This window comes from Dipodomys ordii, unplaced genomic scaffold (genome assembly GCF_000151885.1).
Source record: "Dipodomys ordii isolate 6190 unplaced genomic scaffold, Dord_2.0 Scaffold79, whole genome shotgun sequence".
Classification (NCBI taxonomy): domain Eukaryota; kingdom Metazoa; phylum Chordata; class Mammalia; order Rodentia; family Heteromyidae; genus Dipodomys; species Dipodomys ordii.
Genome location: NW_012267295.1, coordinates 874,515 through 891,922, shown reverse-complemented (window position 1 = coordinate 891,922; position 17,408 = coordinate 874,515). Strand labels below are relative to the sequence as shown.

At 44.9% G+C, this 17,408-nt stretch overlaps 1 protein-coding gene across 1 annotated transcript in view; it reads left to right on the top strand.

Annotated features, from left to right (window-relative positions):
* Nucleotides 1-17,408, top strand: part of Srebf2 (sterol regulatory element binding transcription factor 2) — a 69,051-nt gene that overhangs the window by 716 nt on the left and 50,927 nt on the right. The window lies entirely within an intron of this gene.

Here is a 17,408-nt window from a genome sequence, read left to right as displayed (position 1 = left end):
GCTCGGAAAACAAAAACAAAAACAGCAACTTTGGGTGGCAGCAGGTTGCTGATGGAGCGGGCGGTGGCGGCGAGTGTGGCGGCGTCTCTCCCGGGACGGAGACCCGGGCGCTCCTGAGCCGCAGGGATTTTGAGCTGTGGCTCCCTGGGTACGGGTTGGGGCGCCGGGGGGGCCTTTGTTCCGGCGGCCTTATCAGCGGAGTGGAAGAGAGCTGGTAGGAGCCCAGGGATCCTCTCTTGAATTCTCTTTTCCTTTTTTTTTTTAAATCTCGGGAACCTAGGCTTGGAGAAGGTCCCAGACTTCCCAAGGTAACCACGCTGATTAACGCCCAGTTCTCCCAGTTCCTGAGCCAGGAGTGGTTTCTTTCCACTTCACCTTTGGGGATTTGGAGTCCAGGCTAGTAATCTTAATATTCATCAGCAGCCGAGTTTTCCCGATGTTCCAGAAAGGTCCCAGCTACTGTTACTTCGCTTACTCTTCCCACTGTCATATATTCTTAATCACTCTTTTACAGGACAGGTTACGTTATCTTAGGTCACTCATCGTAAAGAATCTAGAACTGTTGTTAAACACTGATTCATGGGAATTGTGCTTTTCTCTTTACTTTTTTGTGTCTAAAATGGGACTTGAACTTGGGCTGTAGTTGCTGTCCCTTAGCTTTTTCTGCTTAAGTCTGGTGCTCTACCACTTGAGCCACAGCTCCACTTCTGGCTAGCTCTTTGTGCATGTGTGTATGTTTAATTGGAGATAAGAATCTTGGGGATTTTTCTGCCCAGGCTGGCTTTGAACCATGATACTCAGATCTTAGCAACCTGAGAAGTTTAGGTTTATAGGGATTAGCCACCAGTGCCCTGCACAAAGTACTTTCATATCAAGGTTTTCTCAACAGCTCCCTGACAGGTATGATGGCTGTCTTCATTTTGCAAATGAAGAACCCTGTAGGAGATTTTCTTTCAGAGGAAAAGCCAAGTGGCAGCAGCTATGTGGAAAGGATGTTTGTCATTTTCCCATTTTGCTTCTGTAGCAGTGTTGCCAATACTTCCTTTCCATTTTGGCCTGTTAGGCAGAGCAGCAAGATCTTTAACTGAGGGCCCACTTATAACCAAAGACATTTCCACTGACTGCTCTTAAACACAGAGATGGGTTATTAATAGGGGAGAGGGTTCTTAGCATTTAATAAGGACAGCTAACACACCTCAGGCACTCATGTGCCTGACATTGTGTTAAGCACTCATACACACTGATAGTCTCCATCCGCATAACCCCATCTGTAGAGATCACCTTTTGCTCACAGATCCCGTGAGCCCAGGGCTCTTCCTACCCAGGACTACTTACTGGTTCAGAGTCACTTTATCCCCATAGAATGTTGGATAAAATATAGACCCTGGAAGTTCTGTGGGCTTACTGGTCCCCAAACCAGGTTTAGGAAGTGCATGCTGTTGTCTGTTATCTGTTGGTCAGTCTTGGCTTTAGTGTCTGAATGAATGATAAGATAGGCAGAATTTCATGGCCACATGGAGCTTAAGAGGAGTACCAGTCCTTAGTGCTGAGAATGGCTCATGACAATAAGTAAAAAAATTATTGGTGGAGCTTGGTAGAGGCTGGTTTACCACAGACACCACACCAAAGAGCCCTTGACCTAACCCTTAGAGGACAACGAGTGTTGGACAGGCTGAAGGCCAGTGGTCTGCAAATCTCACTTGATACCCATCTGTTCCTTTTCCAAAATGTTAGCTAGCTCGGTGAGGAGAGGAGGGACTGAATTCTTTGCTAGAATAGTACCTAGCATAGTAAGTGTGCCCACTAAGTATTTGTGAAATGCCTGAATAAATGTAGTGAGTGTGGGCTTGACAGGGCACTAAATTCTATTAAACATAGACTTCGGTGTTAGATTACATTAGGCCTGGGCTTGCCAGAGAGGAAGGAGAGTAGTTTTTTAGAGCTTGAACTCAGGGCCTGGGCACTATCCCTGAGCTTCTTTTGCTCAAGGCTAGTGCTCTACCACTTGGACCACAGCGCCACTTCTGGCTTTATCTGAATAATTTATTGGAGATAAGAGCCATAAACTTTCTTATATGGGCTGGCTTTGAACCATATTCTCAGATCTCGGCCTCCCTAGTAGCTTGGATTACAGACTTGAGCTATTGGCACCTAGCTGACTCTGCTTTCTTGCTCAAAGCTGAAGCTCTTTTGATGGTGGCTGGTGGTCTACCACTTTACCCTCAACTCCAGTCTGGCATTTTACTGGTTAATAGGAGATAGAGTCTCAAGGACTTTTTTGCGCAGGTTAGTCTTGCACTCCTCCTCTAGGTCTCAGCCTCCTAAGTAACTAGGATTACAGGTGCGAACCACTGGTTACCTCTCTTGAGAATGGCTTCAGAGCACTCCGTGTTAAGGGTAGACTAGGAAAGCCTCTGTGAAGAAATAGCAGTATGTCTTTTTAAAAGAAAAAAAAAATAGCTGGGCACCAGTGGCTCCCGCCTGTAATCAATCATAGCTAGTACTCAGGAGACTGAGATCTGAGGATTGTGGTTCAAAGCCAGCCCAGGCAGGAAAGTCTGAGACACTCTTATCTCCAATTAACCACCAGAAAACAGGAAGTGGCACTGTGGATCAAGTGGTAGAGTGCTAGCCTTGAGCTGAAGAACTCAGGGACAGCGCACAGGCTGAGTTCAAGGACCACAACTGATCAAAAACAAAAACAAAAAGCGTCCAACTATGATCCCAGTATGGATGGCTCATGCCTGTAATCTTAACTGCTCCAGAAACTGAGGTCTAAGTATTGTGGTTCAAAGCTGAGCCCAGGCAGGATTGTCTATGAGACTCATCTCCAGTAAATTACCAAAAAATAAAGCTGCTATGACTCAAGTGGTAGAGCACTAGCTACCCTTGAGCAAAATAGCTCAGGGACAGACAGTACCCAGGCCCTTAGTTCAAGCCCCAGGAGCCACGCACGTGTGTGTGTGTGTGCGCACCCGCACATCTCACACACACACACACACACACACACAATCCAAGTATAGATTTTATGTGAAATCTTCAGATTTTTAAATGTTCAATTTTTTGTTGTTGTTGTTGTTGGTTGAGGGGCTTGAATTCTGGGCCTGGGTGCTGTCCCTCAGCTCTTCAGCTCAAGGCTAGCACTTGAGCCACAATCCTCAGATCTCAGCCTCCTTAGTAGCTAGGATTACAGGTGTGAGCCACTGGTGCCTGGCTCAATTTTTTTTTTTCTTTTAAGGAGACATACTTAGGAGCTGGAGGCATGGCTCTAGTGGTTGGGCACCTCCCCAGCAAGTATTACTCCCTGAGTTCAAACCCCAGTGCCACCAGAAAGAAAAGAAAAAGAAATATGTTTAGGACAGCCAACAAAGCTTGTGTCCTAGTTGATCACCAGGGCCTTGTTCTACTGCAGAATGTTCTGTTGTCCCAGACTCCCAGGTTTCACGTGTGAGCCAATAGCTACACTGCCTTCTTTGGTGATACACTCTAGTATTTTGAGGAAAGATTTTTTTTTTTTGGTCAATCATGGGGCTTGAACTCTGGGCTTGGGCGCTGTCCCTCAGCTCTTCAGCTCAAGGCAAGCACTCTACCGCTTGAGCCACAGTGCCACTTCTGGTTTTCTAGTGGTTTATTAGATGTTCCTGCCCCTGCCCCGGCTGGCTTTGAACCGTGATCCTCAGATCTCAGCCTCCTGAGTAGCTAGGATTACAGGTGTGAGCTACTGGCGCCCGGCGAGGAAAGATTTTTATGCTGTGTTATGGGCCAGGTCTTCAGGTAGGACAGAGGGGTGGGTTTTCTTGCACCGTGATCAGGAACGGCACAGTCAAGAAGTGATCTATTTGCTGGACCCCAAAAGATGGTGGCAGGAGAATATGATAAACATCTGGGGAAGGAGATGGACTGAGCTGCCTTAGACATAAAAGGCTGCTGAGGTTTCCTGAAATATCTGGTGTATGGAAGTGAACAGTAGAAGACAAAGTCTGAGTGGTGCAGTGGAGCCAGTTTGTGCTTCAGATGGGGGTGTTTAGGGGAATGTAGGAAGGAAATTATTAAACAGTTTCAAGTAGAAGAATAACCCACTGATCATGGATTTTAAGAAAAGTTTAACTCTGCTGATAGGTAGGAGCCATTTGGGGAAACTTCCACATGTGAGGTGCTGGCCTCCGTGAGGGTTTGGCCTTGAAAGCAAAGCATAGGTAGAATTCTGGGATCCTGTAGAAGCTTTGAGCCTGTGGCTTTGGGACAGTTAAGAAGGTAACAGGAAGAGCTGGTTCGGAGATGATGATAGTGTCTTAGGCTGAAATTGAAATAGGGTATCATCCCGAAGAGATACGAGGCAGATGCTTTAGAAGGAGGTAAAACGTGGCAGTGATATTGAGGTATAGTCACTATTGATGAGTTGAAGATAGAGAACTGGGAAGTTTGAAGTAGGGAAGTATAATAAACTAAGAGGGAGTGAACCTTTTAAATTAGCGTACATTAGTGATACGAAGGGAGGACTTCCTTGTGAGAGGGTGAACTTTTTAAATAGCAGGCAGCCAATGATGGAGCAGCACTGCACAGGGCAGCAAAAGTAACAAAGCCATAAAAAGATTTGGTTGTGAAGGGATGGACCTGTGATAGAACAATCTGATGGAGAAGGAGGGGTCCGAGGCCAGGTAAAACAAGCAGGAGCCAGAAGCAACTGAACAAGAGGTAAACAGGAACCTGTTCTCTTTGGAAAATTTTTCTTCAGGGTACAGGCGTGATGATGGATTTCTGAGATCCCAGCTACTTGGAGAGGCAGAGATGGAGAGGATCAAGACCTGAGTTTGGCCCAGTCCAAACAGCTAGTGAGCTGGGCACTGGTAGCTTATGCCTATAATCCTAGAGACTGAGATCTGAGGATCACCATTCGAAGCCAGCCCAGGCAGAAAAATCCATGAGACTTATCTCTAACCACCAAAAAGCCAGAAACAAAGCTGTGGCTTAACTAGTAGTGTACTAGTCTTGAATGAAGAAACTCAGGGACAGCACCTAAGTCTCAGGAGTTCAAGCCCAGGATGGCACCCAAAAACAAACAGGCTAGTTATAGTGATTCACATCTGTGGTCTTAGTTTTGATGGAGGTGAAGGTAAATAGATAAAGGCCCAAATCCTTCCTGGACCAAAAACCAAAACAAAACCAAGTCCTCATACCTTATCTGAAAAAATAAAGTTAAAAAAGCTGGAGGTTTGGCTTAAGTGGTAGAGTGCTTGCCTAGCTAGTGCAGTTTATGCAAGGACTGGAGTTTAACCCCAGTGCCTCAAAATAAAACAAAACATAACAGAATTTTCCATGAGCTAACGTGCTTTTTGTCTGTATGTATTTGCCTGTTCCAAACATGTCATACATGGAATCAGATAGCATGAGGCTTTTTCACCTAATGTTCAGGCTCATGCGAGATGGGTCATATTTTCTTTGTTAACTTGTCCATTTTGGACATTTGGGCCTTTCCCCCTTTATGGCTATTCTGAATGAAGATGCAGGGATCATGAACGATTTTTTCTGTGGACATATATATTTGTTTTCCTCAGTCAGTCATCTGTGCTTTTTGTCTGTATTTCCATAAGACTCACAGTGCTTCCATTTAATCATTTACTTAGTTTCCTTGGTCAGTTCCTTTTCTGAGCTCTCCTCCTTTTTATCCCATTTGATTAGTCAAACTGTTATCCTTAACTTGGATTGCACGTGCACGCGTGTGTGTGCACGTGTGTGTCTGCGCGCACACAGGTGGTTAAAGATTGCCAGGCATGTGTTGAGCCACGTCTTTAGATCATCACTCTGGGAAACAAAATTAGAACTCTTGTTCCTTAGTTCTTGTCTTGTTTTTGTTTTTGTGGAGTACATCTTCATCCTTCAGTAGCTTCTTCTAGATAAACTGGGGTGGGGGGGCTTGCATTTCTAAAAATAAATCTTTATTCTAACTATAATTTAATAGTTGATTGGATTTAGAATTTTTTTTTGGTGGGTGGTGGGGCTGGAACTCTGGGCCCAGGCACTGTCCCTCAGCTCTTCAGCTCAAGGCTAGCACTCTACTACTTGAGTCACAACACCACCTCCAGTTTTCTGGTGGTTTATTGGAGATCAGAGTCTCACGGACTTTACTGCCTGGGTTGACTTTTGAACCACAGTCCTCAGATCTCAGCCTCCTGAGCTAGCTAGGATTACAGGCGTGAGCCACTGGCGCCTGGCTAGGATTTAGAATTTTGGGTAGGATGAAATTTTTGTTGTTTTGTTTTTGTTTTCACACAGTCTCACTATGTAACTGTGTCTGGCCTCGACCTCATAGTTTTTCTGCCTCAGCCTGTCAAATGCAGTGATTATAGGGCCATACAACTACACAGGCACACTATTTTTATTCTTTTTCTTTTGGCTATTCTGGTGTTTGAACTCAGGCTTGTCAGGCCGTGCTCTCCATGTAAGCCACTCTGGCAGCCTCCATTTTTATTCTTGATCTCTGAATGTGACTTGCTTTCTTCCCATGGACACTTTTAGAATCTTGTCTTTATCCTTGGTATTTGGGATTCCGACAGGGTCTGAGTGTGACTGATATGTCAGTAATTGTCCCTACTTGGTGGGGCTCTTGAGATCTGAGTGTTCTGAAACCTGCATTCATGCCAGGCCCCCCTGTCCGTAGCCTAGTCTCCACTCCACCTTTCGGAGGGATGGCCAGTCGCTGAGCCTCACGTGGCCCTATCTTGGGTCTCTGCTGGTTTCTCCCTTTTTTTTTTTTTTTTTTGGGCCAGTCCTTGGGTTTGAACTCACGGCCAGGCACCGTCCCTGAGCTTCTTTTGCTCAAGGCTAGCACTCCACCACTTGAGCCGCAGTGCCACTTCTGGCTTTTTCTGTGTATGTGGTACTGAGGAACCAGGGCTTCATGCATGCATGCCAGACAAGCACTCTACCACTGATCCAGCCGCAGACATTCGGTTTCACCCTTGGCAGAGGACTAGGACAGGATCCGACAGTGAATAGGTGCTCTGTAGTGGTTTGTCTAGTGAGAGAAGGAAAGTACTTGAAGTTCAGGATATTGGGTAGCCTCAGCCTGGTGCTCACGTCATGGGAGCCCTGGAGTGGCCAGCCTGAGGGTAAGGAGCCAGTGTCGCGAAGGGTGTGGTCAGCACACCACTTGGTGTGAGGTGAGGAGGAGCCATACTGACTTCCCTTCTTCCTGTGAGTAAGGTTTCTCAACACTACTCAGCGAGGTGATGCACTGATGCACTTTTTCCCCACTGTAGACCCTTTTGAAGGCAAAGCTTTGTTTTGGTATTGAATACCAAAACTAACACTAGAGTGTTTGTTTTCTACCTGGTTTTAGCTCATGATCTCATCTTGCTAATTTTCTGGAATATGTTTTCTGGGGTTCCTCAGACCACCAGACCAGAGTCCTCTGGTACTTCTCCTTCCTGGGTCTGTTTGTCCTCACCCTTCACAAACATTCTCCACGTTCACACCCAGGCCTTTGCCCTAAATGTTCTTGAGTACCGTCTGCCTCTCACTGAACTATTTATGGTGTTCATACTCAGCCCAGATCCTTGTTGACTTTTTGTTGATTGGTTGGTTGGTTATTTTTTTCTGGTACCAGTGTTTGAACACAGTCCCACTGCTCAGCTTCCTTGCTGAGCTGGCACTCTACCACTTGAGCCATGCTACTAGCCTAGCTTTTTTTTGAAAATGCCTAGGCTACCTTTCACTTCCCCATGCTTTGTCCTTTTCATGGATGCATCCAGTCCTTGTTTGATGGCACATTTGAAGGTGCTTCCAGTCTGTTGCTATTGAAAATAATACCTAATGAATAGATTCGTAAATTTATCAGTTGACATTTGCAGATATTGTTGGGTGGGAGTGTGGATGGTTTGTCCACACCTTCCATGCTGTGTGGCTGTGGTGAGCTCATCACAATGCCCCTGCTTCTGTGTGTGGTTGGCGTTTTGGCGTTGCCGTTTCTGCTGATCATTTCTCCATGGTGCATCTACCACTTTACACCCCACCAGAAGGATGGGTCCATTTACATTCTACTTTCTTTTTTCTTTTTGTGTCTTTGTCACATCCTTACCAGTTTAACACTTGTCTCCAGCACTGCCCATATGCAGACCTCTTTGTCCTTTCTGACCTTCCAGCACTTCACTTCCAGTTTTCTGGTCAAGGACACAGGAGAGGTCACTTTCTGAAAAATCTTTTCCAGTGTCTCAGGTGTCTCCTTTGCCTAGAACTCTAGTCTTTGTAAGTGTCTTAACACCTGTGCCACTTGGAAGAATCATCATCTGATTTGCCTGCTCTCTTTCATGGATGTGTATATACATACATATACATATAAAAACTTGTTCATTACATAGGATACTCTTAGCTGTCACTTGATTTGGTTTAGTTGTACATTGAAATAATAATTGTTATTATTAATTACTACAGCACTGGGGATTGAACCTCAGGGTCTTGTGCTTGCTAGACAGGCTCTCTACCACTTGAGCCACACACCCAGGCCTGATTGACCCGTTCTCTCTTTGCTTTTAAAATGATTCCCTAAAGTCTAGCATTTGCTTGTGCTCAGCCTTCTGCTTGAAAAATGGGTTCTTGGCTTCCATTGTTCAGGGAGGCCCTGCTTTGCCTGTGTGCTCTTCTGTAGTTTCACGGTGGAGGCCTTCTCCCACCTGAGCTTTGAGAACATCTTCCCCAAAACTGCTGTGAGGTTTTCTACCACCATCAAGGGTGTTGGAAAGTTGCTTCCTTTCACTATCATTTGTTTTAGACCTGTTCTCACCAAAATCATCTACAGATATTTAGGAAATAACCTTTTGTTATACAGAGCCTCTTTTCTCACAATACTTTTCATAGGGTTTTGTTGTTGTTGTTTTGTTTTTGCAGTACTGAGGCTTGAATTTAAGGCTTTGTACTTGTTAGGCAACCATTTGAATGATGTCTTTGGTCCTTTGGTGTTTTTTTCAGATGAGATTTCGACTGACTATGATCCCCTCTTATTTTTACTCCCAAGTTAGCTGAGATTACAGGTATGAACTACTATATTGGGCCCGATGTTGTTCTGTTTTGTTTTTGTGCAAGTACAAGGATTTGAACTCCAGGCTTGTTTTTTGTTGTTGTTGTTGGTGGTGGTGGTCATGGGGCCTGAACTCTGCCTGGGTGCTGTCCCTCAGCTCTTCAGCTCAAGGCTAGCACTCTACTACTTGAGCCACAGAGCCACTTCTGGTTTTTTCTGCTTATGTGGGTACTGAGGAATCAAACCCAGGGCCTCATGCATGCATTATTATTTCAGTGTACAACCAAACCAATGCACTGAGCCACCTTACCAGCTGGTTTGTTGGTTTTAATTGGCTTTTATGCTCAAGGCTGGTGCTCTGCGACTTGAACCATATCTCCACTTCTGGCTTTTTGCTGGTTAATTGGAGATATGGGTCTCTCAGATTTGTCTGCCCAGGCTGGCTTTGAACCAGGATCCTCAGGCCTCCTGAATAGCTAGGAGTACAAGCATGAGCCACCAATGCCTGGCATCTAGCCCCTTTTTGCACTGGCTGTTTGCAAATAGGGTCTCACTTTTTGCTTATATGTGCCTGGATCCTGATCCTCTGTTTCATACTTCCCATAGTAGCTGGGATGACAGGCACATGCCACTGGGCCCCATTTCTTTGAAGTGGAGTCTTGCAAACTCTTTTGCTTGGGCTGGCCTAGAACCATAATCCTCTGGAGTTCAGCCTTCCATGTTGCTAGGATGATAGGCACATACCACTGTGACAGCTAATGGCTGAGAAGAGGTCTTGACTGTATGCCTTAGATGGCCTGGAACCACAGTCGTTCTGATCTCAGAATTATAGGCATGAGCCACCAGTGCCTGGCCCTCTGAGCTTTCTGTTTCAGTCTTGGGTGGAGTTGGATCCCAACATGTGATCGTTGTTTTCTGGCATGTTTGATTCTTTGTACATGTATGTAATTAAGTAATGAATATGCAAGACCATTTCATCTTGATCTTACACATTGAGGATAACACCAGAGTTCTCTAAGCATGACTTACCTTGTTCTCCACTGGTTATTAACTGTCCTGCAGTCTCTTCTACTTTTCAGTCCTCCAGGTTTTCTTTCTTTTTTTCTTCTTTTTTTTTTTGTGAAAATACTGTACAGAGGGGTTACAGTTACATGGGTAGGTTTTCAAATCCATATGTGTGCCACTGTGTCTGCTCAGACCTTGTAGAGGGCTTGTTTTATATTCACAAGGTAAACAAGATCCCTGCTCTCACATTTAGTGATCGTTCTTTGGGCCAGGTACTGTTTCATAACCTGTCTATCATCTCATAATATATATTTGCATTTAATCCTTTCTCTAAATCTACAGTATGCTGCAGATTTAGAAACTCAGGCCTAGACCACAAAACTAGTAATTGGTAAGATAATAGCCTAAATCCAGATGTGTCCAACTCTAAACTCATATGTTTTCCTCTTACCTATCTGTGTCTAATACAAATAGGCTTCTAAGTTGGAAATGACAGGTGTGGGATGGGATTTGAAGCTAGAGAAAAGCAAGGTCCTCTGCTCAGTCATACATTCAGTGGATATGTGTATGTTACTGGGCACCTCAAGTAACTTCCTCCAGTTCTTGGGCTTTCCTCAGCCTTTCTCTCCTCTGTGTGTGTGTGTGTGGTGGGGCTGGTGGTAGGTGGGGGGGTTGGATGTTTGTCATGGGTGCTACAAGAATTAAGTGAGCCAGGCACTGGTGGCTCACACCTGTAATCCTTGCTACTCAGTAGGCTGAGATCTGAAAATCAAGGTTTGAAGCCAGCCTACACAGTAAAGTCCATGAGACTCTTATCTCCATTTAACCATAAAAGCTGGATGTGGAGGTGCGGCTCAGATGGTAGAGCACCAACCTTGAACAAAAGAGCCAAGTAAGAGCATGAGGCCCAGTACCAGCATAAAGATAACTCTGCCCTATGAAGTAGGGAACAGGGTGAACTGATTTTGCAAGCAGACTATAGTACCAAGGGACCTTTTTTAGAGTATAATTTTGGAGTGTTTATTTTTTCTTTTTTCATTTGGAAAGGGTTTTATAATAAGGTGTTGTCTGTGAGACACAGGAACAGTCACAGAGTGTAATATCTAGTGTTCCATTTCTGAACCACAAGACTGAAGATTTAAACTCTGTTGACATGGTGGAATTTTTTAGAGTAGCAGAAGAGTAGCCTGGGTCTGAAGTCTCCAGAGGACTTTAAACCATTGGAGGGCTTACACACTGGAAGACACAACTCTCTCTGCATCTGTCATGCCTTGGGAATTGTTACTGCATGTGTGTTTAAATGCCTCTCTCAGTTCGTATGCCTTCATCAGGCCTGGAGGAACAGGTCTGTTGGGTTCACAGTCTGGCTTGGAACAGTGGTGAAATTCTGAGCTGGTGAACAAGATGTGGAGCTGCCTGGGCTGTCAGCCCTTCCCACAGGGGAGAAGCAGCTCCTAAGTGTTGACATTCCTGCCAGGCCTCGCCTAACAGTCCCTGATCACATTTGTGTCTCAACAGTGCTATCAGATGCATGCTTGAGGGTTTCTGTTTTTGTTTTCTTTTTTGGCAATACCAGGGTTTGGTCTCAGCGCCTCATGCTTGCTAGACAAACTCTCTACTACTTGAGCTATGCTGCCAGGTTCCCTTTTCTTTTTTTTCCTTGTGCCAGTCAGACCACTTGAGCCACAGTTCTACTTCTAGGTTTTGTTTGCTGATTAATTGGAGATAAGACTGCTTTGGACTTTCCTGCCCAGGCTGGCTTGGAACCACATCCTCAGATCTCAGCCTCCTGAGTAGCTAAGGTTATAGGCATGAGCCAGCAGTGCCTGGCTTCAGACACAGTTTTGACAAAATGCCTTCAAATGCCTTCTTGATGTGTTCTTTATCAGTCAGGATTCTTGTTGATAAGCCACATAAACTACTTTTGGCTAGCTTGAAAACAAAAGATTTTTTTTTTGAGGGAAGTGGGAGGGCAGTAAATGGATTGACCACAGAAGCGGGAAGGCTGGGCTAGGAAGTCGGCCAGAGTTATACGTGGCAAAGCCAGGAACACCCTGATTAGAATTCACCACTTTGATCTATTTCTATGCTTTCCTCAAGAGTCATGCTCCTTGGTAGGAGAATGCACCAGCTAACTAATAGGACTCCTTATCTACCAAGACATACCCAATGGCATTCTCTAAAGAAGATGGGGATACTATGATGGACAAATGAAACAAAAGTGATAAATGTCCACCCCATTTTCTGTGCTTCTCTTGGCCTCCAGAATAAAGCCACACAACTAGGATGGCATCAGCGTCTTTCCCATTTGAACTCCAGGCAACTCCATCTCTCCACTTTACCCATTGTCTCTCTGCTTCAACTTGTAGGACATTTCCTGGTACTATGGTTTTCAAACCGCTTCCCTTTGCCTGCAGCATCCTCCCTCCTCTCTAACTCGAAATCCTTTTCATCTTTCTAGGCTCCCTACCTGCTCAGATGGATGTTTTCTCTAAAACTGACAACCCTTTCTTTGTGAGGAACTAGTTTGTTCTCCCCCTCATTGAAGTTTATAAATTTGATTGGGTTTTCCTGTCTTCTCTGAGGTGTGTTGTCTTGTGTGATAGGGATTTAATTAGTAGTCTCATGCATGCTAGCCAACTGCTTTTACTACTGAGTTATACCTGAAGCCTTTCTCTGTAAGATTAAGAAGTAAAGAGAAAACCAATACTTTTCTTTCTTTCTTTTTATCCCTCCCTCCTCCCTCCCTCCCTTCCATCCTTTCTTCCCTGTTTTTTGTTAGATGGGATCTCCCTATGTAGCCCAGGCTGACCTTGAAGTCTTGATCTTCCGGTCTCTGTCTCCTGAGTGTTAGGATTACTGGCAAGTAATATTAGGATTACTACCTCTGGAGTGTTAGGATTACCAGACCAATACTCTCTAATCCTTGCTCTATGGTGACTCCTATACAAGGCACTGGGAATGGTCTAGCTCCCAGCACCTCACACACATCAGATGGGTTGAATGGATGCTTGTTCTTAATTTAATATGGAGTTACTTTTTTTTTTGTTTTTGTCGGTGGTGGGGCTTGAACTCTGGGCTTGGACACTGTCCCTGAGCTCTTCAGCTCGAGGCAAGTGCTCTACTGCTTGAGCCACAGCACCACTTCCGGTTTTCTAGTGGTTTATTGGTGATAGAGTCTGGACTTTCCTGCCGGGGCTGGCTTTGAACCAAGATCCTCAGATCTCAGCCTCCTGAGTAGCTAGGATTACAGGTGTGAACCACCGCGCCCGGCTGTGGAGTCACTTTTATCTTTAGTCTTAGGGAGATTTTGAGGCACAGTAATGAATGAAAGAGTGGCGTGGTAGATCTTACATTTTTGCCTCATGATTTAAGGACTGAAAAATGTAGAGATCCTTAGCCTTGTAGACTTTACCCCCAGGACCATTTGGATCATGTGACTTGTCCCTGACTTTATTGACAGGGAGTCACCTGTCTTTGTGAAACCCGAGGCCCTCCTCTTTCAGAACAGAATCGTGTAGGATCAGTTCCTTGGAGTCTCACTCCTTTCATCTTGCTCAACTTCCAGTCTCTTGTTTCAAGAGAGTGAAAGAGAGAGCAGTGTGAAGAAGAGCTGAGAAAGACAGGAAGACCAGAGATGACATGTCCTTCCCTTTCTAAGCTCAGTCATGCATGGAGTCCTCGTCGGGCACCCACCCAGTGCCAGGCCGTTTGGTGATAACCACATGATGATGGCACCAGAGCATCTATGTTACAGGGTGGTAAAGTGCCTGACTTTAAATCCCAGTTCTGTTATGCTGACTGTAATGCTGGACACATTGCTTGACCTCCCTGCAGCCTCATTTTTTTGATCTGTAATGTGAATGATAATGACCCCATCTGCAAAGTATTGAGAAAATTGGATGCATAGTGTTCAGTACAGTAGTACAGTACAGTACATAATAAGAACCTATTAAACAATAGCAATTTCTTTTTTCTTTTCTTTTTGTCAGTTGTGGGGTTTGAACTCTGGGCCTGGGCGGTGTTCCTGAGCTCTTCAGCTCAAGGCTAGTTCTCTACCACTTGAGCTACGGTGCCACTTCCAGTTTTCTGGTGGTTAATTGGAGACATAAATCTCACTGACTTTTCTTTTTCTTTTTCTTTTTTTTTTGGCCAGTCGTGGGGCTTGAACTCTGGGCCTGGGCACTGTCCCTCAGCTCTTCAGCTCAAGGCTAGCGCTCTACCACTTGAGCCACTTCCGGCTTTTTTCTTTTTGCTTATGTGGTGCTGAGGAATCGAACCCAGGGCCTCGAGCATGCAAAGCAAGCGCTCTACCACTGAGCCACCTTCCCAGACCCTCACTGACTTTACTACCCAGGCTGGCTTTGAACTGCGATCCTCAGGTCTCAGCCTCCTGAGTAGCTAGGATGACAGGCATGAGCCACAGGCACTGGCAACACTAACAATTTCTATACTGTTGTTTTGCAACTCTCACCATTGACTCAAAGCTTTTTCTCTTTATATTCAGAGAATGAGTATTTCAAAGTAATGAGTGGAGCAAGGTGGATAGCCTTCAAACATGGGTTGCCACAAATCTAAGACCTCTAAAATTAGTATTAAGCAAGGATGGAGTTCCTGGGTGGGGCTCTTGCAGGGGTGGGGACTTCCCAGCCATGATGAAATGGGCTCTGCTGATACTTGCTCAAAGGAATTATGAGGAAGAATCGTGTGGGGAGTTGAGTTGAGGTGACTTGTGCAGTAGGGTGCTTGGGAAAAGAACACAAGACTGATTTGGGAGGAGAAGGGCTTCTGCCTCTGTCTGCCGTGTGTCCACTCACAAAACATGGGCTGTCCACTATCCAGTGTCTCACAAAAGCCGGCTGTGGTGGCTCACCTCTGCAATCACAGCTACATGGGAGGTAGAGGTAGAGAGAAGGAGGTCCTAGGTTGAAAGTAAAAACAGAAAGTACAAGACCCTATCTGAAAAATAACTAAGAGCCTAAAGAGCCTGTGGTATGATTCAAGTGGTAAGGTCCTGAGTTCAAATGCCAGTACTACCAAAAAAAAAGGAAGAAGAAGAAGCTTCGAGGAGGAGGAGGAAGAAAAAAAAAATCTCACACATGAACTCACTTAAAAAGCTCCCCTGTGGCTGGGAATGTGGCTTAGTGAGGGCTTGCCTAGCATGCATGAAGCCCTGGGTTCACTTCCTCAGTACCACATACACAGAAAAGGCCGGAATTGGCACTGTGGCTCAAGTAGTAGAGTACTAGCCTTGAGCAAAAGAAGCTCAAGGACAGTGCCCATCCCTGAGTTCAAGCCCTGGAGCTGGCAAAGGAAAAAAAAAGCCACCTTGTGGGGCAATCGTGAAGATTATGTAAGTATGTATTCATTGTCACTGCAGGTCTGCCAGATGTCTTTGTCCCAAGTGGTGATGAGTATAAATGTAAAACATAAGAAATGATTGTTTGATGGTGAGGAAAGGATGGGCGAAGGAGAGACAGACAAACCTAAAGTAGAAATCCAAATTCAGTCTCCACTCAGCCCCTTTGTAGCATAGAGAAAGGGTCAGGGACGTCATTTCATGGCTTTGTAGCTCCTGTACTTGCAAAATAGTCAGTCAGTGGGCAGTAATAAATAGCTATTACTGATAACTATTATGCTATCCACATAGATGTATTTAATATAATGAATTTATTTTTTATTGTGAAAATACCGTACAGAGGGGTTAATATAATGAATTTAATTGTTTAATTTCAGTTTTAAGTAACCTTTAAGTAAAATATAAACATGATTTCTAACCAGAATAAGTACAAGACTGGGAACATGGCTCAGCCAGGGCCTTGAATTCATTCCTCAGTACTAACAGCAAAAGAAAAGCTTATTAGTTTTGTCATTGAATTATTTTTGTTTTCAAATGATCATTGATGTATTTAAAGGTTAAGTTGGAATCTTATCTGAAGATGTTTTTCTTCAAAAGTTTATGTTAAAGCTAGGGATCACTAGCTCATATCTATAATCCTGTCACTTCAGGAGGCTGATCTGAAGATCAAGGTCTTGAGCAGGTATGTCCTTAAGACTCTTATCTCCAGTTAACTAGTAAAAAGCCAGAGATGGTGCTAGCATTGAGCAAAAAAGCTCCAGGAGAGTGCCCAGCACTGAGTTCAAGCCCCAGGACCAGCAAATAAAAATAAAGTTTATGGGTCTGGGAAGGTGGCTCAGTGGTAGAGCACATGCCTTGCATGCCAGAGGCCCTGGGTTCAATTCCTCAGCACCACATAAGCAAAAAGAAAAAAGCCAGAAGTGGCGCTGTGGCTCAAGTGGTAGAGTGCTAGCCTTGAGCTGAAGAGCTGAGGGACAGTGCCCAGGCCCAGAGTTCAGGTCCCATGACCAGACCCAAAAATAAATAAATAAATAAATAAATAAATAAAGTTTATGTTAAACAAGGTGTTGGTGGCTTACACCTGTAATCTTGCCTTCAGGAGTCTCAGGTCTGAGGATTCCAATTTGAAGCCATCCTGAGCAGGAAAGTCTATGAGACTCTTATTTCCAGTTAACCACTAAAAGGCCAGAAATGGAGATATAGTACAGCACTAGCCTTGAACAAAAAATCCAAATGAGAGAGTGAGATCCTAAGTTCAAGCCCCAGTACCAGCACAAAACAAAACATGTTTCTATTAGCCAGCATGATGGCTCAAGCATGTAATCCTAGCCACCTGGGCAGTGGTGATCAGGTGATTGCTTCTAGGCCTCAGCCCGGGGATAAAAGTTTTCCAACTTCATCTCACCAGTGGCTTGCAGTGGTAGTGCTTGCTTTTCTAGGCAAGCTACAGGGAATGCGGGGGGAGGCGGGGGCCGGGGAGTGGAGAGACAGCACATAACTGGGAGCAGTAGTGCACACCTGTCATCCCAGTGACTTGGGGAAGCACAAATAGGAGGATCACAGTACCGTCCAGCTCAGGCATAAAACAAGACCCTGCTTCAAAAATAGCCAAAACAGCCAGGCGCCTGAGGCTCACGCCTGTAATCTAGCAACTCAGGAGGCTGAGATCTGAGGATCATAGTACAAAGCCAACCCCGGGCAGGAAAGTCTGTGAGACTCTTATCTCCAATAAACCACTAGAAAACTGGAAGTGGTGCTGTGGCTCAATCGGTAGAGTGCTCTTCTTGAGCTGAAGAGCCCAGAGTTCAAGCCCCATGACTGACCAAAAAAATAAATAAAATAACCAAAAGATAGATTGACAGAGTGACTCCAGTAGTTGAGTACCTGCCTAGCAAGCCCAGGGCCCTTAGTTCAAACCCCAATATCATGCTACCTCCCCTCCAAATAAAAGTTTATGTTAAAAAAAAAATAGGGGGAGAAAAAAAATCAAACCCAGTAAAGTAGCATATGCCTATTTTCCTGGTACTTAGG